General features: G+C 44.4%; 1 protein-coding gene across 2 annotated transcripts in view; it reads right to left on the bottom strand.

Moving 5' to 3' along the window:
* The window catches only part of LOC144097062 (uncharacterized), a 94,169-nt gene extending 77,101 nt beyond the window's left edge, over positions 1-17,068 (bottom strand). Inside the window, exon 1 of one of the 2 annotated variants that reach the window (XM_077629849.1) lies at positions 16,590-17,068. The gene's annotated coding sequence lies outside the window, so the exon portion shown is untranslated. The remainder of the gene's footprint in view (positions 1-16,589) is intronic. The other variant, XM_077629848.1, reaches the window with a different exon arrangement.
* Positions 17,069-23,996: the final 6,928 nt, after the last annotated feature.

Here is a 23,996-nt window from a genome sequence, read left to right as displayed (position 1 = left end):
TCAACTAGACTTATTTTCCTACCAATTCCAGCGTCTCGCTACCGATCATAAACTGCCGTTATCCTTCCGTGACTGCTCAAACTTATTTTAGTTTTCTGAACAAAATTGAAGGATTCGAATGTGCGAAGCCTGTAGGTAAAGCATGCCAATGCTTTTTTCTTCGCTCTAGCGGGTCGCATGGTGCCGTAATCATAAATTGAAGTTTAGACTTCTCTTCACAATGGCAGTGAAATGCGGATAAGCTCTGTAATGGCGCCACGGACGGTGACGTTTCAAATTTCCGGTGCCTGCGCCCACACCCTGCTGTGCGTCGTCGTCGGGTGCCGTCAAACAACGCCCAGCGGGGTTTTTGCCCACTTTCACTCTTGTTTTCTTCACTGCATGACCGAGCGTTTCTGCGCTGGAAAGGAACCACTCCCGTAGATGACGCCATTGTGCGCCGCTAACCCGGATCTGTGCACTGCGGAGAAGCCTGAAACTCGCGGGTATATTTAACTCTTACGTCATCATCTTAATTGCTTTCACAAAAGTACTTCACACGCTATACATGTAAGCTTCACCCACTCAGATTCTTTCAGATTATAGAATGCTAAAATCTCCTCTGTCCCCCACCCCCTTCCCCCCCTCTATAATAACCTATTTCGTGAACAAGTGGATGAAGTCCCGATGTACCGACTATTAGCTTCCTTAGATGTCCTTTACTTTTGTCTGCAGCCTGTGCGCAGTATTCAGATGTTCGGAACTTTGGATTTCATTCCGCGAGACAATATTCAATAATCCAGCCGACTCATTTATTCTGCTGTCATCGATCTAGTGATCGATCGAATATACTATAGGATTCAATCTGGAATCTATTCTGGAGAAGCGTTGAACTTCATGAGACAGCTCAGCTTGGCACTGAGTCGCAATGTCTTGCGTTCATTTTTCTGTCAATCATTAAACCGCAATTTCGGGAGCCTTCCTTATATTGTGCAGTAGAGTAAATGCCTGTTTGAAGATGCTGCTGAGCGGTGAGTGTTACGTCTTTACGTGTAATGAAATAAGTTGCATTTCACTTAATGTTAAGCAAGATTTCTGTTTAATGTTTTATTAGGGACTGAATAATGCCAGCTTTGCGTGGATGATGAATATTTGAGCAGCATGTAGCCGTCTTTTCAATATTTGTTACCAATTTTCTCTCTGCCTTGATGTATATAATGGGTTTGCACATACCTATGAAATCGATTACTTAATTAAAAGGAAGTAAGTAAGAACAAAAAGGCCGCTACCGTCTGAAAGACGTTGAAGGAGCGTTAGATGTTTGGTTTACTAGATGAAGAAACCGAAGAAGAACGCGCCGCTCGTCTCGAGAAACGGAATGTAATACCCTTTGAAACGGGGTGGTTTGCCACCATGCTCGGCTACGCGTGCACGCACGCCGCCTAGCGCCATCTATCAGAGAAATTACGATGCACGTCTACCCTTTGCCGAGTTGCATCCCCTCAAGATACGTCCCAAACAGAATTTGCTTCTTTTTTACGGGGGGGGGGGGGGGGGGGGGGGTCAAAGTGGGCCTTGAATTCAGCTTGAGGAGCGATATGGTAACGCTTCATTAGTAATTGCATGTATATGTTTACCGATTATTTAATTGTGGTTTATTTCTATGCCACAACCCATAGGGTTTTATTTGCCTACCAAATTCGGCATACAACTTTCCCCACATGTGCCCGTTGTTGACGGATAATATATAGCGGAACGAATGTATACATGTATAGCGGTCCCGTAACGGAACAGCTTTCCTACCCGTTTTATGATTTTTTTGGTGAGGGGGAGGAGAAGAGATGAGAGTGCGCGACAAATTTTAATGGCCGCCATCTTGGATTCGATAAACGTTAAGTATGCCGCCATTTCTTCTCCTGACGTCATATTCACATAGTTTCATCTCTACCACCATATTGGACCGTGACGTCATCATTGGTACGTGGCTAGTGTTTGTTTCTACAGTGCTATTGTAGATGGTGCTACAAGACTCAATACGAGATGCGCTGTTTTCTAGTTGCAGCAGCAGATGGCGCTTTCATCTCAGGGTGGTAGGAGACCTCACGAAATCTTGAAACGTGATGAGTAGTTGCTGCCACAGATGGCGCTGTTATCAAGGGTGGTAGCAGACCCCATGAAATCTCGAAACGCGATGAGTAAGAGCTAACGCTCTTAAAATTGTAGACAGTTGCGGAAAGGCTACATGAAAACAGCTGTGAATAAAGTAAAGTTTGGAGTCCTTGTAGATTGTTGACTTAAATATAAGGCCCGTTGTGCGGTGAGCGATAATGGGTACAATCGCTGTTCTATCAGTATATTATCATTTTAACTGCTCATTGTTTCTGACGAAACACATGCCGTGAAACGAAAACTGCATTCACTATTGCGCCTTTTAAAACTGCTATTTGTACGAAAAAAAAGCAGATATTTTAATGGTCACGTCGTCCCTGGTAACAGTCTGCTCATCGACAGAGAATATTTCATCTTTCAGTATGTCTTCTGAATGCGCTGATCAAAGATACAAAATTGAAGCTTCCTCACAGGAAAAAAAAATGCCGGCTGGTAAATAAATAGTCACGGTTATCAGGAGAAGCAAACGAAAGCAAGGTGTGGTGTGGCATGTGACGTATTTTCTGACGTATTTTTTTTTCATTCTGTAATACGCCAAATGTCACGAACTACTCTAAATTCAGTGCTGAAGCTCGTCGATTCCAATCAATCATGCAATCTAATGGTATGCAGCCAGGTGATTTTGTTCACCATACTTTCTTCACGACAGTGACTGGTACTCCATCCATTTTTATACTGTAGACAGCAAACGCCGTGATCTCATTTTCCTCAAAATGGTGCATGTGGTAAGGGTGAACTTTCACTCAATATATTCAGTGACATGGCTATACCACCCCTGAAAAGTGGCTGTCGACCGCTATTTATATATACATATATTTACGTAATCGATCCGGTCAGTTTAAGTGGGTTAGGTTGGCACACGGCAAAAATGCCACCCTTCGGAACAACGCGGCATCTTCACTAGTAGGCGCTTTTCTTCCATTGTAGCGTACTTTTTTAGTTGTAAATGGCCGATTCTGACGACTTGCTTGATATTACAATTTTAAATATACGATATACACATTCCACCCCCCTCCCCCCCTTTAAGCTTCTGAGTAAAAATCATGCAAAGCAGATTTAAGGAACCACATGCGGAATGCAACACCTGGATCAGTATTCACATGCACCATCAATTTGCATCAACTACTCTGACAAACAAGAAGGAATGGTTTTAGGAAGCAATATACATAACTTACAGAGCCTATCGCACGATGTGTCACGGAGCTCTTGCCCGCTGTGCCTGGTTTCAGGCTTTTTTTTTTGTAAAAGGGGGGGGGGGGAATAGACTGAGTGAGATATACGGTCAGTCCAGTCGTGTGGCACAGCCTATACTTATTTGCTAAAAAAAAATAAAAGTTACATTTTTGCTCCTGAATTGACACGCGCGTTTGCGGGCGGACCGCATGATTTTGTATACAGCTTAATATGCTGTGCAGCGTGTTGATCTTTCGGCGTAGTCTGTGCACTTTGTGCGTATGGCTGCTTCCGGACATATACAAACGCCTGTGTACGCACGCACTGCGCAAATATCCCCGAGCATATCTACGAGGTGTGTATTCCACTTCACTTCGCCACGAATTTATTGGTTGCTGTAAACAGTGTTTTTATATCGTATGAAAAGAGGGACGAGTTACGTTTCAGCATAAACATCGTGTGTGTTTTTCCGTACGGCTTTCTACAGTCCACTCAGTTATTTGTGTTTCTCTCAGTCAGCAGTATGCCGGCGACCCTAAAGCACTTTCAAAAGACCTGAAATGTGTACCTCGACGTCTACTTTAATATGTCAAACTAATGGCTGCTGGCAGCAAAGGGAAAACTAATGCAATGCTCCAGTCTATTACTAGCACGTAAGAAAAAAAAAACCTTTCAACTTCAGACTGAAGCTATTTCTCACACGGCGACGTTAATCGAAGGCATGTCACGCTCTAGTGCAATAAAAAAAATGGCGGCACAAACGAGAGGAAACAAACAAACAAACAAACAAACAAACAAAAACAAAAAAAAAACAAAACGAACTGGTTCTTGCGCCAAATCGATGCTCGGCCAATCTTTGTTATAAACGAGATGTCTGTTATTAAAGCTGCTTCCAGTAAGGTTCCGCTTCGTGCAGGTTCGTGCTTCAGGCGCCAGAAATAAGCTTCGCCTCTTAATGTGTCTCCCGTACAATCTAGAGGGTCTACTAAACGATTGATGCCTGCTCTGCCAACGGACAGTTTTTTTTTGTTTCTCATCAGAACAATTAAGTGGCAGTATTCCCTTGGTGCTTGCGAGGAACCTCGTTAGCTAGGCCGAGTGGTTCTCCATCTTCGTTGCTCTTGTTGCTTCACTGTGCACCGCACCGATATATACGGCCATTGTTTGGCTCTCTGTTGCCAAGGAAAAGGCATACAATAAGAAACAAATAAAAAGGAACAGACACTGGCAAAAGTTGTGGCGTTAGCGCTTGCGCAGCGAAAATTGTTTCGTATGAATGTGTTATTACTTCCTAGTACATCACGTCCGGAATTCCGGTTTTATTACCTACTCGAGACAAGTCAAGGGAACACGGACACGCGGAAAAATGTTCAGTTGAAGAGGCGAAACAAAACATGAAAGTTTTTCATGGATTTCAAGGATTTCAAGCAACCTGATCAGACGCCTAGTGACTGATCCTGCTCTCGAGGTATGGCGATAGAGTCATTTAATTTCTTTTTCGTGTAATATTTTCACGCGCCTCGGTCCTGCTTCGATCGATCCCTCTGTAAATAAACCCCCGTGCGTGCTAAGCACGTAACCGTTTTGATGGAGGTGCTGGGTAACGACCACGACATCCATCTATCGAAGGAGCCGTAGACTTGCTGGTTTATTACCAATGCCATCGGACATGACTGGAGACGACAATACCGAGCAACCAGGACCATCCCACAACTGGCCACGTTATCGAGAGCCCCGGACATTCTTTAGAAAACGTGCGGTGGACATTGACGAGTGCCTGAAACACTACGAAAGAGTGAGCAAATATAATCGCCGGAACGCTGCTACTAAACTGGATAACATGGTGTTCTTCCTTGTCGCCCCTGCCTTCGACTGGTTCGACAATAATGAGGATTCATGAAGTACACGGGCTACCTTTACAAGATATATCAAGAAAAACTTGGGGGATAGACGAATCGGCCAAGAAGAAGCGTACGGAACAGACATTGCTTCACCGGGCGCAAGTACCCGGAGAAACTTGCACTGCTAACATCGGAGCTATGTTAAAGCTGTGCAAGCTAGTGAATTCCAGTATGCTTGAAGGAGACAAAGTCGGGCAACTCCAAAAAGGATTTGCGAAATGCGTTTATAATTTCGTGATTAGCAAAGAGAGCCTGAACACAACCGCCGACGTTATAAAACATTGTAGAACATTTCAAGCTCTCAAGCTGCGTCGAATCACTCCTACATTCGGAAGACTGGCCAATGGCACCTTTGTTGTCAGTGTTGAAGCCTGTCCTACACATTCTATGGCTATGATACGAGAGATTGTGCGCGCGGAATTGTCCAGATCCGGGGAGATCTCCAGGAACATCTTCTACTATGCAGAATATCTGCGGCACAGTTGTGCACCACGGGCAGACGTCGCCGCCCTGTCCACTCCGTGGCCGCAATCTAGCGGCGCTTCGCACATGGACGATCGGAGCAACTTCGCCTAACGTTATACCTACCAGCCGACGGGAAGCAGGCCCGCCTACTCTGAAGACATGGTTCGTCAGCAGCCAGAGCCTGCCTACAACCAAAGTCGCGACTTTGTTCTCCAGTACTCCTATGGCGATCGCTGGCGCTCTCAACCTTTGTGTTACCAGTATGGAATTGCAGGGCATATCGCTAGATATTGCCGCCGCCGTTTCCCGACTGCTCAACACTACCGACCCCCGGCGAATATTCACTGACAGTTGCACACCACCGAACAGCAGCGATCCCCGACTATGTCCGCTTGGGCAGCGGGAAACGTTTGGTTCCAACCCCACCGCCGGACAAGCCATGGAGGGTACAAGAGTCCCCGACCCCGCCCCCGGTTTTTTCTTTGCAGTTCCACCAAACCTAACGCTCAAACATTCTCGTTACACAGAGTCGTAGTCGTAATCTTGCATTTTTTTTGTTATTTTTGCTCACTTATTTGGTATAGGCACGCTCACGGAGCATGCTTATACAATTCCTGGGAGAGCCGTGCCGCTCCACCTGCTGCACTGCGCCTAACACTTATAGTGGCCGGCATCACACTCGTGTTTGGAAAGCACCACCCCGTGGCGAGTTGCAGCCCCAGCCCACCGACTAGAAGCAGCGACCCGAACCCAGTTCGCGAAATAAAAGTTTTCTCCCTCACCAAAGAGCAGTTGCTTGTTTGCGTCACCTGTCCTGTGCCACATTCGTCCCTTAGCTCATAACTATTCGGAGCACTGCGGAATAAACGCCAGGCTTATGTGTGTATTTTGTAGTGTACTTATGTTATAGTTTAGTTGCATTCATTTCTTTACGAGGGCAGTTCTGACATGCGTGAGAACACCTAGTTCTCACGCATGTGTTGAGCCTGCCCTCGCCGGTATGAGCATGGTTCTGTTTTACGCCTCGCGGGAGTCGTGGCGCTCTCCGCCCCGGCACGCGCAACGAGGCAGAACGCAGCGGAACATATCCTCGGGGCATATGCACGCCAGCGTTCTCTTATTAGTTTCTGTGGTTCACGTTATATACCTGCTTAACTCAGTTGTGCACCAGGAATACGTGCTGTAACATTAGCAGTTGGAATGCTTGTTAATGTGTATTAGCTAGTTAGCAATTATAAGTTTTCCAAATTGGTATAACACTTGGTGATGCAGTACATATCCATACCTGTCCTAATTTTAGAAGTTACATAGGTACATCAGTTGAAATCGTAATAAGAGGGATTGGAGGAAGGATCCGACACTGATGCTTTGTCGAGACATAGTGTGCATAAACGCGAAAGGGCACGATAAAATTAGAACAACACTTACAAGACAGGAGTGATGACAAATTCCAACTGAGATTTTTTTTTTTTGCAGAAAACACCTCTTTTTACAGGCACGGCGAAAACACACAAACAAACTGATTGAGGGACTTGACTCGAGAATAACATGCGCCTCCCAAAACAAGGGAAGCAGAGATTAAACGTTGGCATCGACCCACTCAAAAAGCTAATCTCTTCGTGTGACCGTGACAGAGACGGCTTGCTGGTGAATGTAGCGCCCCTTTACTATTTGACGTCTGCCTCAATTATTTCTCTTTCTAATCTGCCCTTTGACGTAGCTTTCAATCTTCTATTTTAGAATCTACAAGTCCCGGTCCCTCCCGAATAATAAGTATATCTGCTTGCACCTTTTTCTCGTGTGGTCAAAAAGTTCCGTGCTCCGCAAAATAAAGTCAATTGTAAATTGGCGCCAGGCCTGTCTTCTATGTGTTGTACATGTTTTATTGCGCTTGCTTGCTTTATTGCACAATATGTATCGACACTACCAAACTGGCTGAAAAAAAAATCGTGCTGACACTTTGTATTATGCATTTTTTCTTTCTAATTTTCGAACAGAATTTTCTGGATAATAAGAAAGCTTGCCGGTTTAAGACGAATATCTGTTCTGCTGCGAGATCTTGAATTCTTCTACTTTCCCTCTTACTGCTAACTCAGTGATGGGCTTCTGCCTCACTAGTTTTTTTTCTGTTTCCTCTTCGTGTCTAGGCTAATTCGAGACCTTACCATGCTATGGCCACTACATCTTACCTTCCCGAGGGTCTCCACATCCTGCACGATGCCAGGGTGAGGGTACACTATGAAGACTTTTTCATTTTTAGTTTCGCTATTTGGATCTTTTGACGTTCACTTCCTATTCTCCCGTTTGTGGAAGAACATGATCACGATCCGTAAGTTATTTCTCTTTGCGGAATATATTAACAACTCCCCCTCTCCATGATATTCCTAGACTCTATGCCATTGTCGCCCACTCTCTGGTCTATAGCCTGCTTTCATGCCAATTCTCGTAGGCGCTTAGGCCTCTACCACCTTCAATTTGTACCTCATATTAAGGTGAAGTACGACAACTGCCACCCGCTCGTCAATACTATAGAATTCCTCTATGTTACCAGATAAATTCAGGTTCAGTAGGAATTTCATACCTAGTTCTCGTTTGAGCGGTAATCAACGATAGCATAACACGTGCCCGTCCTTTACCACTGTAGACGCCTCATATGTACCTAACCTCACTAAACCTTATGACATCCCATTTAATACCCGCTAGTTTCTCGGACAGCACTCCAAGACTAGCTTCACTGCACAAGGTTCTAACGTTAAACGTTGCCAGGTTCAGTTTCAATGGCGCCCTGTACGGAACTAGAGATTCTCAGCACCCTTGGCTGCGTCACTGGCCTGACCGCCGCTCTGGTCAGTTGCTCCGGAAGCGCTGGGGACTGACGGCCGAGGGTTAATTGGTGTATTCAAATAGGAGTTTGTGGCCAAGTACTAAACCAGGGTCGCCAATACTTTTTTGGTGAGGGTGTGCGTTGTCGGCACTAGTCACCGAGATCATGTCGCACCTCGGGCCTTGGCTTACATTTCGACCGACACGAGGGTTTTTTAAAAAAGATATTATAAGTCACATATGCCTAAACGACACTAGGTTACACTAGTTGCTCAAACAGATTAAAATAGATCACAAAATTTTGGACTCCACAATCAGACCCAGATGTCGGGAAATGGTTTCCAGTTCAAAAGCATATATAATTCTGCCGTCTATTTTCTCGGCCAAATCATAACATACTATGTGCTTTGAAATGTTTAGAATGCAGTTTACTCCCACATATGGTCAGCTTTTAAGAGCTAACCCATTTTGTCAACTTTGCAGCATCGCTGCATTAAAATTGCGCCGATCACAACCTGCCCTAATTACGGGGCCTACAATGAGGGAGCGCTTGGTGGCATGTACACTTCATTGGATCTCTCTTAGAAATGGCTACGTAAAAAATTTCCGCTATTCTGGCCGACACGGAATTTAAGAAGGGCCGCTTTGTCTACCTAAAAGTCTTCCAAATTGCAAAAGAACAGTTGAATGTTATCCGTATATTTTTTCGTCCTTACGCGTCAAAGCTTAACCATAACGAACAGGTTCTACAGGAACATGAAAATCCCTCACATTTCATCACTCGTCGGACGATGAGGCGGTAATTACGGTAAAATTAATGATGTAGAAAAACAAAGAAGAGGTGTTAAGTTTCGAATATGCAGCCCCAATAGCATACATGAAAAAAATTCACAACAAAATGGGTTTGGTGATCCAGAGCGAAATTAATCTTTGGGGCCAATGCTCCGACGCAAGCCCCCTTTTGGAAAACCGCAGAAAAACTGCCTCGAGGCTTTATTCTTAGCAAAACTTAATAGCTAAGCATTGCTAGGCACTTTGGTTTTCGGTCAGAAACAAGAGAGGCTTTCATTTATAGCAAATTTTCTTGTTATGCTCCTATGAAAACTCGTTAAGTTAGTGATGGAGTCGAATGTCATGGTTTTCTTCATTTAATTTTCTGCCTTGAGGTTCTGTTCTCGTTTTCGTTACTGCACGAAAGTTAACTTGCAGTAGAGATATCGAAGCTACTATAAAAATCGCGTCTTTTTTTTCTTTTCTGCTAATCAAAATATCTCTCTTGACGTCAGCGGAGTCTACTTGTGGAAAGCGCGGCTGATGTCAACGCCACTCTTTCATTTTTCGCTTGTTCCTAAAAGTTAGGATCCTAGTTTTCAGTGCAAGTATCCAGTTCTACATTAAAAACTGGTAGTCCGCGAATATAAGTAGACTTCAGGTTGTCTTGAATGTTTCATTAAACTTCTTCGACACCGCTTTGACTCGGTCGTAAGCAAAGTATATAACTCCTTATTCGACACCCTCTGTTATTAGCTACTTATTCTAACCCTTTAATGGGAAGCTGGAACGGTGTCTGGTAAAATAGAAGAGATTCTTGGATTCCAGTGTAGGAAACCCCGTATGTAGGAAGCAACGGTATTGAGGCTTCTGTTCAATGCGCCGGAGAAGTGCAGAGAAGCTTGTAATGACATCATTGTTGCAGAGATTTTAGTTTTACATTGCTTTAGACCACATACTTCGTGCTTCTTTCGATGCAGGAGAAAAACGTTTTGGGGGCTTCACCTTCTGCTACTTTGTTTGTCCTCCTTCAAGCAGTCGTTTTTTTCGTAGGAAACGTAACGCCGCCGTATATGACGTCATCACTGCGGCCCCTACCCGGCGCTGCGCGCTGCGGAAGAGCCTGAATGCCATCCCGGCTTTATTCTGCGATTACCTCGCCGTTTCAAACTCCAGCACAGAAAAACTTGGGTTCCTTTACCTGCAAGCTTCACGCATTCCGTCCTTCTAAGCTCGTAGAATTCCAAAACCTCTTACGTTTCCTTTTAACGCCTTATTTGTGACTCCTTATACCAAGAGAGCGAATTCTAAATCTAAATTTTAGTTGTGATAAAAATTAGAAGCAAGTTAAACTACGTAGCGTAACAGCTCCTACGAGGCGTGCCGAAAGTAAAGGGAACACTTTTTTTTTAAATTACCCCGCAAAAAGAAAAAAAAACTGCAGGGGGCACTTTGGGGACATACATGCGATTAATCAGAAAACACTGCCATTCAATTCCAATTCCAGTATAATTCTCTTTTAACCTTATTCCAATTCTATTCTATTCCTCTGTAGTTGCTGCGTTGTAAGTACTAGTAACGACGATTATTTATTTATTTATGGATTTGCGAATATTGCAGGCCCTTCTCGGGTCCATGCAGGAGTGGATACGAGGCAAAAAAAAATTACAATGGTGGATCAAACAATGGAGACAGGTATATGCACAAATAAGTACACAATACAATTTCATCATTACAGAAGCATCACGGTGAGAATGTTGGATCAAGGTGATTAACATGTTGTAAGAAAGATTGAACTGTGCTGCAGTTCACAACAGTGGATGATAGTTTATTCCAGTAATGGATAGCTGAAGGAAACAAGGAATATTTGTGAACATTAATGTGGCTTATGGGTTGACGAAGTGCATTCGTATTGTTAGTCCTTGAGGTTAACATCTCGTATTTTCCGTTTCGTTAACATTACTGGTTAACATCTCGTATTTTCTCGTCTTTGATGACGTCACCTCGTTCCGACCAATCGCAATTTTTGTAATGCCATCTTCTTTTGAGCGACAGGGGGTTTTCATGTCGGTGAGCCATTAATTGGCATGGGCATGAATCCCATTTATTACACCATGTTAAGGTCACGATCTCACTGTGTGCGGTCATATTGGCAGAGTGAAGAGCTGCAGTGGACCCGAAGTTTTTCGGGGTTTAAGCTTTGGTTTTTTTTAACATAGGTGACGCTTTCTGAGGTTGCTGTAGATTAGGTGAAACAAAACAGATAGATGGCGTGACAGGGAGAGAAGCGGCGTAGTTGTACGCACGCATGACACCTGTACGCAATGACTGCGCAACTAATTGATTTCATAACTCTGAGCAAAGTTTGAGCGAATTCAACTTAAGCTGTGGTAATAGCGGCACTGCAGTTTTTATCGATTTTTTTTTGTTATTAGCAGGCGGCGGAACGAAGTTTGGTATTCGAAGTTTCCATTGACCACAAGCAGTTGTTCGCACATGTTTCAGACTGTTGATTACCAGTTTTCGGCCGGCCACTTCTTGGTGAACATATTAAAGCTATACTTTCATTCATTCACTCATAGTAGTGATAGTACTTCCAACCAGCAGCGAGTATTAAAATGTAGATGACACCGAAGATAATTTAGAGGAATATAATTAACATCAGAATTCCGGTTGATGTTTCGGCGCTTTGGGGGCTTGATATTTAATAAAGAATCTCTCGCATTGAAAACTTAATACGTAGATGAGGGGCTAGCCAAGTTGCAACATTCATACTTTTTAAGAACTAAATCTCCGATAATTTACATCTGAGTAAGTATAAATATTCGCAAAAAAAAAAAATCTCCCAGCGTATGTGGCTGAACACTTACGCGCAGCAGCAACAGGTAAGACGTTTGCTTGCGCGCGGTCCCTACCATTTATTCTTGCTCTGAAAATATCGCTAAGTCATCCCTGGTTTCTTTTCTGGAAAGATTCTGAATAAAATTAGCATTTCAACTGGGGACCCAGCGAAATTTAATTATTCCAGGAGCTTAAACTTTCATGGCTACCGCGATGAGAGCAGTGGGCTTTCGGCAGTGTTACTCTACACTGCTACTACAAAAACGCACCTATTTAAGTTCTTCATAGCGTTAATTTTGTGACTGAAAAAACACGCTCAGGTGCTGCCACTGCGTCCTATATATGCATGGATGCAAGGATGGCCTGCGACGCACCTGAAGTTGAGCAGCGCTAGCGTTGCATGCCACTTCAATCTGGCAAAGTTCTATATTATAGTGTTTCTTATGAAAACCGTGCAACTTTATGAAGGCTGGGCTATTTCCTAACTCTGCTATCCTATAAAAAATATCCACAAAATTGTTCCCGGTCGGCTAAACGATCGCACATAGTTAGTGTTGGCCAATCTGGAATACTTTCGCCTTACGGCTAACTGCACAAAAATAGGCCGTTCATAACGTAGCCTCTGGCCCCAACCTCCTACCAGGTGTGCTGCAGGGTTTTTCTATTACAGGTATGCTGTAGGGTTCTCAGGTTGCCTGCTCCCGACGCTTGGGGGAGTGCACTCAGGCAACAAGGAGGTCCGGGTTGCTAAGCGACGACGAGGTGTTGGGCAATCTCCCAATTGCATTACCAGGGGCTCACCATATCTTTCTTTTTACCCCCTTCGCTTCATCGCCTTCTTTCATGTTTGTTTTCTTCCTATCCCATGCACACTTAATATACTGATCCTACACAGGGCTGCCATCAAAGCTTGTTTATTTCTTGCCTCGCGCTTCATTTTTTCGCTTTGGGGGTGTCGGGCTACGCACTGCACACAAAATACCTTAGCGAAGTTTCGGGCACCACTAGCTTTAAAAATTGGAGCCGCGTCAAGTGTGCGCCATCGTCATAGTTACAGTAGTGCGTTCGTATGTTCTAGGCACATTTAAAATTTCTGCTATCTATGAAATACAATGATCACGCCAGATCCTTGCACTGTGGAGGTGCAGAAGACTTTTTATTCAAGTTATAAGATAGTGCCTCATTTACAGGCCCCATGAGACCATGTCTTGGTGTCAATATAAAATTAAGTCTTCGTGAAGGTGACCGTGAAGACGACATAAATATCAACTAAATATATCTTTGTTCCGAACATAGCAAGCGTAGCGACTTCGTTGTTCTATCATTTCGTAATCAAAATTTCAGTCGGGAAAAATGAACGCAAAAAAAAAAACGTTTACACGCGACTAAAATTATGATTGTTCCTTTCACCCATTTCAAAAACTTACAATAAACGAGTACAGATAGTCGAAATAGACAAGCACAAAGCGCAGCTTGCGTGTGTTTGTCCATCCGGTCTCACCTTCAGAACAGGTTCTTTAAGTGAACTACAAGCTCGCTTAAATGTGCTTTTGGAATATATTACACCTGCAAAACTTCCATTCCCTGCATTCTTCTTACTTCGCGTCCTTTTGTGTCTGCCCCTAAAAACGGCTAATGTCCGATTGACATCAAGCGTTTTGTTCGAAGCATCGAATGAGATAAACCACAAAGGGCTAAAGCTCTGAAGAAAAAATAGAACATAAAATTATGGACGCTAACGAAAAGGGTTCAGCTTAAGTTATGAACAACGCAGCGAGCCATGGAAAGAAAAATGGTAGGTGCAACGTTAAGAGGATGGAAGTGGGCAGAGAGGGTGAGGGAACAAACGCGTGTTAATGACATCCTAGTCGCAATCATAGGAAAGAAATGGGCTGGCGCAGGGCATGTACTGCGAAGGCAGGATAACCGCTGGTCCTTTAGGGTAACGGAGTGTATTCCAGGAGAAGGCAAGCGTAGCAGAAGGCGGCATAAAGTTACGTGGGCGGATGAGATTAGGAAGTTTGCAGGCATAGGGTGGGCGCAGCTGGCAAATGACAGGGTTAATTTAGTGACACGGGATCGAGAGGACTTTGCCCTGCAGTGGGCGTAGTCAGGCTGATGATGAAAATGAACGAAACAAAGCATGCTTGTCGAGTTCGAAGAATCTAATATCAATTTCATTAGTGCCCCTTCGCGCGAGGTTGTAACCAGAAAAAAAAAATTATAAACCCTTCTGCCTTTCCTGAAGTGAAAAAGTTATCGTGATATTAATGCCGCTGTCTGAACAAGACCTCTAATTAGTCTCCATCTAGATAGAACAACCACAAGCGGAACATCCCTCACAAAAAAATTTGCTTCCGACAGTCTCCTGAAAGTCTACAAATTGTTATCTCGACAAATGTCTTTTCAGATTTTTACAAGGTATACCAAAAACTATACCCAGCCCACCTGATACGAGCCCAAAATGAGAATGTAGATTTTGTTTTATTTATTCGGATGCATCTTTAATTTGAAGTTAGGGATTGTAAGTGACGACGACTGCCGCTTTTCACTGCGCTCAACAAAATGCCCCAGGATGAATATCATAATACACAACACGAATAAGCTAGCAAACGCAGCAGAATTCAGTTCGCAACGTGCAATGTTAGCGGAATTAAGGCAACGAACCGCAAATAAAGCAGTGAGAACCGGCAGCCAAAAATAAACAATAACGGACCTTTTTAACATAATAAGTAACTTGAGCGATGGAAGTAATCATGCATAATCAAAGTTATATTCGGCCATTATGCAACAAAAGATTTAGTTCGATAGCATCGGACTTCAAACCGCTGCGTTACCTACCTGAAGGAGAACAAAGCAGTATTGCAATAAAAAAAGCCTGCATGTGAAGACTTTGTAAGTACAGTGTGTGACTGAAGAAAGCCTAGTAGTTGCTAACAACGAGGGGAAGGGGTGCTGCTTCCTTTACAACACACTGGAAGTCTTCCCATGAATTTTTGGACATTTGTTGTTGGCAAAAACTCCACAATGACCGGTTTAAAATTTAACAGCCTTTGATTTAAAAGTCCTCCTAGTCTTAAAAATGCTGTTATTTATGCACGGACGAAGTGCAGTCTTCAAGAGCGCGCAAGCGCTGCTCCGGAAGAAAATTATTGAGATGACAATCTTAAAAAACGCCAGCCAGTGAAGGCTAGATTTTTCGGATACGACATAGCACGACGCATCGGCAACACTCTTCTCGATTAAAAAAATAATAAATTGTGAGGAAATTAGCGTGCCATTAGGTGAAGTGTCTTCCAGAGTGTCGCAAGATGCCGAGCGTTAGAAAGCCCCAGACTGGCGTAAAAGTATCTTATTTACGAATTTATTAACGTACTCTAAAAGTTTACTTGAATTACACAGAAGGTGGGTTAAGTAACTCGAGTTGTAAAAAAAGTTTAAATGCAAAAACTCTCTCAACACTGAGAAGCGCAATTTCAGCATTTCTGATTTCAGGACTCATAGCCCTTGAGAGTGGTGGCGGAATATTTCCGGTTCTTCCAACCACCGCTGATAAAAAAACGGGATGGGGAAATCACTCGAGAAGAAGCATCGCAAGACATTCCTCTTCTTGCCGGAGATAGGTTGCAACATTGTATAAGATGATGAACTATATACAGCGAAGTGGAAACTGGCAAGCAATAACACACAGTTACTGAGCCTTTTATATAATAAGCATTAATAATAATGCAATATTGTCTTGCTGCACGACAAAACAAATAAAAAAAGCATTCAGGCTTGCCGAGCATGCCTCTGTTAATGAACTGTGCGCTTTTGTATTTGAAGCGAGGGCACAGGACTGGATGTGGCTTCTAAATTTCTGTGTGAAGCCGCATGTTTTGTTTTTTTTTGTTTTTTTACAATTTGTAAGCGTATGCGGTCTGCGTAACCGCGTAAGAAGCATGTAAGTTTGCTTTATATTCTGCGTCTCCTGAGCAACGAAACGTAAAACATTAGTAATTCAACTAAGATAATATCGAAAATCTATAAATTGAAGCCAAAGATCAGAATTTACAAAATGAGAGCGGTAAATTTTTATGGCATTAAGATAGTACACGGAAAGGAAAAGAACTGGCAAATGCACGGCCTTCGTTGATGTGAAAATGAGTTAGAAAACTTGAGACATAATTTTAAAGCCCGTATTTTCTTTAAGGTACAGATAATTATAGGCAGATCGAAAACAAAAATATTTTCATGATAACAAAAATAAAAGACTTCAAGATATTTATTTTTTGATGTTTCACTATACATAACACTAGAGACCAGTCGGTTTTAAAGTATATTCCTAGTTTTTTTTTGTAAGTTTGCTTCCTGACTAGTGAGCTTCGCATAGATTGACAGTGTACCGCAGATTTGCACAACGCGACACATGTGATTGCATCTTCCAGCGAGCCTTCCTTAAAGGACCAAGGAAACGATGCAACTCACCCGTAGTGAACTTTCTTCAAGGAAAGAGAACTGTCCAAAATAGCAGCGTTGCTTCTACAGCTTCGGCGTTCTTAGTCACTTTCAAATGCAGACACTCACGCAACAATCGTCACTGGAAACGTGTCGTTGGAGCAATCGCTTGTATCCGTATCGCTCTTCCGCTAAGAAGTCCGGCCGTCGTTCCAACCTCTACTTTACACCACGCCACACGAAAACATAAGAGATAAAACTAACCAAAAAAACCGCTATATTCCACTCAAGGGGACACCACTAGAGACGAAAAGTAAAAACTGATATGTGACAGGAGAAGGAATGTGCCAAAGCAAATAGCTGAAGACGGATACTGCCTGCCGAGCGCAAGTTCCTCGTCGTGCGGTCTTGTCTGCGTGCCCTTTCGCAACCCGACGCGCATCTGAGCGCTCACTGAGTTGCCGCGCCGAGCGCCGGCCGTGTTTGAGAGGAGCGCGCGAGGGAAGTGCGAAGGGAGGAAAGGGATTCGAGGGAGCGTCGGGAAGCGGGCGCCGCTAGCACCCCTGGCGGCGTCCTAATCCGACTCGCCGAGCGTAGCTCTCCAACTCCGCTGCTCTCCCATAAGCCGTCGGCTGTCGTCGGCCGGTGTGCGCAATAACTGGTCATCACGGCCGCTGAGCTCCGCGAAAAGCCTCCGTTGTCGCTTTGTGTGCTCTAGTCTGAGGCGCTAGAAACCTTGCCGGCTAACGGGCGTTTGGAGTGCCGTGCGTCAGAGCCGGATTATCGCTACGTCTTCCCCGAATGGGAGGTCGCAGTGCAGACCCGAGGATTACAACTTTCGGAGCGTACTTTCTTAGCGCGATCACTGCGGAGGAGTGTTCCTTGGCCGAAGATGAGATACCATGGTCTGGCCCTTAGCAACGCTTTGTCGGCTCAGAGCCGTTCCTTGTGCGATTTCGCGTTAGTTTACAAAGCCGCGAAAGTCCGGTAGTGTACCGATTGGTAATGGTCCGAGCAATCAAGAGTAAAGAGGGCAGGATTGGAAATGGAACGGGAACGTGATGGGAGGGAAGGGAGGTGGTCTGAGTTTCGGATTCGTGGATGACACTAGAGTTTAGCTTCACTGAATCTGCTGGGGCAGTTTAGCACATAATGAGCCAACACCTATCATCCCTTGGTGACAACAGGTAATAAGCAGCACCGGCAACGTGAAGTGTTCATTGGCGAAAAATGCTTAATAGGATCACGCCTACATCACTATTGTCAGCGCACATTAAATCAAGGCGACCTGTATGTTCAGTGAAGTACCGCCTAAGCGCATGGCTTTTGCAGTGCCACGGCCGATACGGATGAAAATAAAGTCGAAGCAACGCAAGGCGTTAGAGTAGTTACTAGAATAATCACTAACATGCAGCCGTGCTTTACACCTAACGCTGTTATACGTAGCGTTTCCTTGGCGGGTACTGGCGATCTTTGCGTAAACACTTCTGATCTCGTCAATGCGCTCACGTGACCGTGCGCCCGTTGGGATCGTTCTGCTATCCCCGGTTACCACAAAAGTCTGTAGGCCTTAGACATTACTGCGGGTCTTAGGCATCATAAAAAGACAACGAGCAGCACGGTAACGGCATAACTGGCTCTGTTTAACGGTAGAAACGTAAAAAGGATGCAGTGTATAACGCAGGACTGCATTTAACGACAACTTTTTAACCTCTCTTTGTCCGCATTTTGTCTCTCCGTCCGTTAATCCCCAACACGAGAAAATGTTTATCTCCAATTCCGCAACTAGCTCTGTCGCGTGCAGACTGAACAGAGTTGAGATAGATGCAAAAGGAAAGATTGGAAGAATATAGGCACGTCTTGGCAACGACGCCTGCCGAAGCGATCGATTGATGCCACAACAGCTGCTCCCAATACCCTCCCCACACACCGCAAATAAAAAAAAATTATCGAAATAATCGGCGCGACACAGCCACCACGTCAGCCCAAGCGATTGCTGCACGAATAGATACCCCGCCTGTCATCTGTCATGCAGGTAATAAAAGTTTACATAAACCGCAGTTTTTCGTTTATTAGTCGCCTAGAAATAAATGCTATAAGAACAAGAAGAGTGTTGCGAAAAACTGGCTCTAATTTTGTACGTAGCGAAAAACAAGGAGGAAAGAAAACATTTCCCTGTTGAAAAAATGTGTACAGGTTTGAATAGGAGACAAATAGGATTATGGCACATTTCGTTTAACATTATAGGATGAAGCTTCCAAAGCGATTCAGCCTTTGAGTGACTTCTTTGTGGAGGGCTTCGTATAACTACCATTACCCGTGGTTAATTACCGTGCACTTACATCACACAGTGCATGCAAGTCGTGGGTTCGAACCCGCCCACTACGGTAGCACTTCGATGGAGGAAAAATGTGAAAATTCCGTGTACTGTGCCTTGTTAGTGCCCGTTAAGAACCCCAGGTGGTCGAAATTATCCAGAGCTCTCCACTACGGCGTCCCTCATAGACTGAGCCGCTTTGGGACGTCCATCCTATAAGGCCAAACCAAATGTGCCATAATCCTATTTGCTAACCCGTTCAAACCTATATACATTTTTCAGTAGGGTTATATGACAGACACAGCGCGAGAGATAAATTTTATCTGCTTATGAATGCAGAATATCCTCACGAGATGACCAAGCAGAAATTCATTCAAAACATTACAGTGTTTGATGCTTCCGGAACACGCAGAGCGCCTATCTCGGTTAGGCCTTTTCTGTTGCGTCCAAGCACAAGTTCGCAGTTCCGCCGCACCTGATCTTGACCGCGCTAACACGTGGTCTTAGTGTGCGTGATTCTCTCTTCGAGTGTGAGAGTTTTGTTGTATCTGGCTGACTCGTCGTGTGCACAGAATGTCCACATATATGATGAAAATTTTAGCAGCATGCATGCATTCCTGCAGCGGGGTAATCTAGGCGTAGCACGGATTAGACGGCTAATTTGTGTATCCGGATGGAGTAATGATTATGACCGCCGCAGCCTTGCGATGAGGTGAGCAAGAGCTGAGGAAGTTAGGTAAGCAGGAATGAGTACCGCGATAAAGCTATAACAAGAACCATACATGCTTCATTCAGCCATTAAACCCTCTTTTTCGGCGCAATTACTGAGTTAAATGCGTTAGAAGTAATGGAACCTTAAGTCCATGTTGTAGTTGGCGCGTATGCTACAGGTGCAAAAAAATTACACAAAGAAACAAGTCAGAATCCCCGCCAGTAATAAAAATTAATTTATTGAGAGCATTTGAGACAAAAAAAAAGAAAGCTGTAAGTAAGCAAGAATTTAGACTAGTCTCTTGCTTTGTGAAGAGACGTTTGGCGTTGTTCGTGTCCTCTTAGTGAGAAATTTCTTTCTGAGAATTCCTGGAGAAAGATTTCACCAAATTTTTAGTTTCCCTGCTTACCGAGTTGCAGTCAGCAGCGTTTTTTGTTGCGGGAGGCAGAAAAACCCAGCATAAATTTCAATCGGAAACTTTTCGAAGCTCGTGTCTGGGCTCCTTAGGGCTGAAGTGTCAATCGCACTGTCACGGAATAAAAAAAACAGAAGAAGGCGCACCACTTTCAACAGGTGTGGCGCCTCAGGACGCATCGTTAGATGCAAGCCAGCGAAACTCGAAGAGTGAGTCCCCTGTCAGTGAATACTTTCTTCAGTAGAGAATTCAATTCCAAAACCCAAGTGAAGTAGTTTTAACCGCGCCTTTTCAAAGACAACAAAGAGCCCTGATGTTCCTCAGAAAGAGGTTGTCACAAGAAAAATTCCGCGACTTGCATTGTTACGAACGCGCTTGTAAAAATACCATGTTATCACTAACCTGGACGTTCGTGAGGGTTGACTTTTGGTGAAAAAAAGAAACACAACCACAGGGAAAAGGAGCCAAACAAAAGCCACACAGACATCGTACTGAGTTGCCACTGGCTTTAACGAGATGTTACCATGGTTTATAGGTTGGAAAGATTCTGAAAGATGAACACAACGATCAAATACATAGAAAACAGGGCATCTTAGGCTTTTTAGAGTTGCCGAAATGGTGCATACCCAGCAGCACGGCTTTGAGCTGTAATTGATTTGAAAAAAAAAACTTTTGGAAAAAAGAAAGTCCAAGATTTGAATGATCGACAAAACACCTTCTATGCGGCGAGCATCATTTTCATGATTGTTTTTGTAGTGAATGTTTCTTGAACTCTAAATGCATGTCGAAGTATTTAAATCGTGATAACCCTTAAATAAAGCCATTTATGAGCAAGCACCCTGCGTGTGTGCTTCGTCTGTTCGTTCTTGCCATAGTGCTCATCTTATACAAGAAATACCACTGTTTTCCGCTAAGCCGACTCTGGATACGTGGTGAGTTCTGAGTCTTTCTGAGAAACAGAGACTTAAGAGTGGAGTTGCGACATCTCCAGAAATCTGTCACTCACTCTCCGCTTTACCTTGGTACTGCGGAGGAAGAGGAAGAAAAGAAGGAAGACGCAACGCAATTGCAAAAGAAGTTTCGGGATGACGGACAGCAATTCATCTCCCCTGGCCTGAGTGTATTCGCCGTAATCTGATTCGTGAGAAGTTCACAAAGAAAGGGTTGTATATTTCGCACAGGAACGCTAGGAAACCTCGTCGAGTCAATCTGCGTAGGGCGTTCATCTCTCTTTCTTTGTGAACTTCTCACGAATCGCCGTAATCTGATTCGTGAGAAGTTCACAAAGAAAGGAAGATGAACGCCCTACGCAGATTGACTCGACGAGGTTTCCTAGCGCTCCTGTGCGAAATATACAACAACAACAACAAGTGACCGAATGAACGCTTCCGTTTTTTATCCATAGACATAAGAGAAGAAGAGGGAGCGAAAGAAGAAAGAAAGTAGATGCGGCCCGTGTTGTGCAGCGGCGCCTTGGCTCGGGCCTGAAAGACGAATATGCACCGCTTGCGAAATAAACGCCTGCCTTGAAGAAGTTCCGCGCGCGAGCACTCTCGTTCGACGTAAGCCAATATTCTTGGGGAACTTCAGAGTTCCTCACAAGGACTTTATAAATTTTTCTAATTGACGTGTATGGAGAATGCAGGAATGCTTTCATTAGGCAACCGCTGCACCGATTTTAATAAAATGAGTTGAATGAAAAATTTTCATAACGGCCGACGCAAGACAGATATGAACTCGGGCTCTAAGTTGCGTGGAGAAAATTTCCAGATTTCGAAAAAAAATTTAAAATTTGAAGCCATAATTTGCACAACTCTGCAGCTTAGGAACAGCGACCAATCATATATTTAAGTAATCTGCGGATTTTCGGGAGTTTAAAGGGCACCAGCTTGACATCTTTAATGAAGTACGTCCCTGAGATCACGCCATTATACAAGCTAGGGCAGTTTTATAGAAAATATCCAGTATTCTGGCACAAAGCTCTCGTGCCTCACTCCTCCGCTTTTTAAAATTTACTAGGATATCAGAAAACCATTTTAAACAATAGTGACAGTATGCACCAGTTCACATTTCAGATAATCGTACCATGGCCTTTCGTATCACAATGGGATTTAGTTTTTTACCCAACAAACAGCACACCTGATACTAGTTTAATGAGGGTAGGATTCTTTTCTCTATGCACTGCATATATGTGCATGCCGTTGAGCGTTACTGATGCCTGAGAGTCCAGTAGTCTTCAGTCTGCCTGCCTCTCATCTTCGTAGCTACTTGTTGGGAGCACAAAAAGTATTGCGCGCAGTATCGGTCGTGCATTGCCTGTCATTAACACAGTGCATGTGGAGACAAAACCACGTTTTTAGGCGCAATCCATACTTTCCCCATTGAGCGAAAACCCGTGTGTTGTGTGTGTGTGTGTGTGTGTGTGTGTGTGTGTGTGTGTGTGTGTGTGTGTGTGTGTGTGTGTGTGTGTGTGTGTGTGTGTGTGTGTGTGTGTGTGTGTGTGTGTGTGTGTGTGTGTGTGTGTGTGTGTGTGTGTGTGTGTGTGTGTGTGTGTGCGCGCGCGCGCGTGCGTGCGTGCGTGCGCGATAACAGTCGATGGGACCCATAAAAAATGGCGTCCTCATGCAGACGATCGAAAACAACCTAGTTGGGCCACCTAGGTCACGTGACCTTGTAGCGCCATCACAACCTGTCCTCCGGACTGCGTGGATCGTGAGCAAACTGAAAACCATGGTAAGTGGCAGACCCGCCGCGGTGGCTCAGTGGTTAGGGCACTCGACTACTGATCCGGAGTTTCTGGGTTCGAACCCGACCGCGGCGGCTGCGTTTTTATGGAGGAAAAACGCCAAGGTGCCCGTGTGCTGTACGATGTCAGTGCACGTTAAAGATCCCCAAGTGGTCGAAATTATTCCTGAGCCCTCCACTACGGCACCTCTTTCTTCCTTTCTTCTTTCACTACCTCCTTTACCCCTTCCCTTACGGCGCGGTTCAGGTGTCCAACGATATATGAGACATATACTGCGCCATTTCCTTTCCCCAAAAACCAATTAAATTAAATAAAATAAAAAAGTGGCAGTTAAATTAACGATTGATCGCAAGAGGTTGGCCGAGAAGCGCAACTTTGGTCGCACTTACCCCACCGTTCGCAGCACCTGCGGTCGCAGGGCAGTGGCGCATACCTTAACCGCTGTACCAACGCGCAAGGAGTGGTATGACTACCAGGTACCTACTAATGTAAAGTCGAGAATGGCCTCATGAAGATGGTCGGGGCATCCGGATGAATGCGGCAGCTGGTGGGGGAGGGGTGTGCGGGCCGCGGTAGGGCGCCGACTATACCTTCAAGCAGATCAGAAAGGGTGCGGCGGCGGCTATGTAGAGCCATGCAGAGGTAGAATTGCGAGCGGCGCGGCATCGGCTTACATCACGCCGCAGCGCGTGGCGGCTGCGTTCACAGTGTGTGTGGGTGGGCCTACGCCTTCTCACAAGTGCGCAGTCTTGAGTGTTTCTGCCGACTTTTTTTCCGTATTCTTCTGGAATCAAACACATCACAGCACTATGCACTCCAGAAAAAGAAGGCAGGTTTTTGGACTGCGCATAGTCCTTCATATGATGGTTTGATTTTATAAAAAAAAAGCGTCTTTCGAAAAAAAAATCAATCGCGAGTCTGCGCTTGTTTTATACCCTTCTCTACCTTGTTTGTGTGTGAGAAGAAGCCTTTGTGGATAATTATGCACATCATTGAGAACAGAGCAATAGGACTCGTTACCGAAAATTACACCCCTCAGCAGGATTGTCACGCGAATGATGATTAAGGCCCCAAAGAAGCGGTAGCCGCGACCCTTTTTTGCGAAAGAAACTGGGCTTAATGTTGCAGTCGAGGCGAGTCCGCAAACTGTTAATATTGTGAGAAGGAAAAGTTGTATTACTAGAGGTTTTGCGTGACACCCGCCATAAGCTATTATTTACAATCAAATTCAGCAGCAGACAGTCGAA

The sequence above is a fragment of the Amblyomma americanum genome, chromosome 7 (assembly GCF_052857255.1).
Source record: "Amblyomma americanum isolate KBUSLIRL-KWMA chromosome 7, ASM5285725v1, whole genome shotgun sequence".
In the NCBI taxonomy this organism is placed as follows: Eukaryota; Metazoa; Arthropoda; class Arachnida; order Ixodida; family Ixodidae; genus Amblyomma; species Amblyomma americanum.
The sequence above is the reverse complement of the archived record's forward strand: the minus strand, read 5'-3'. Positions and strand labels throughout refer to the sequence as shown.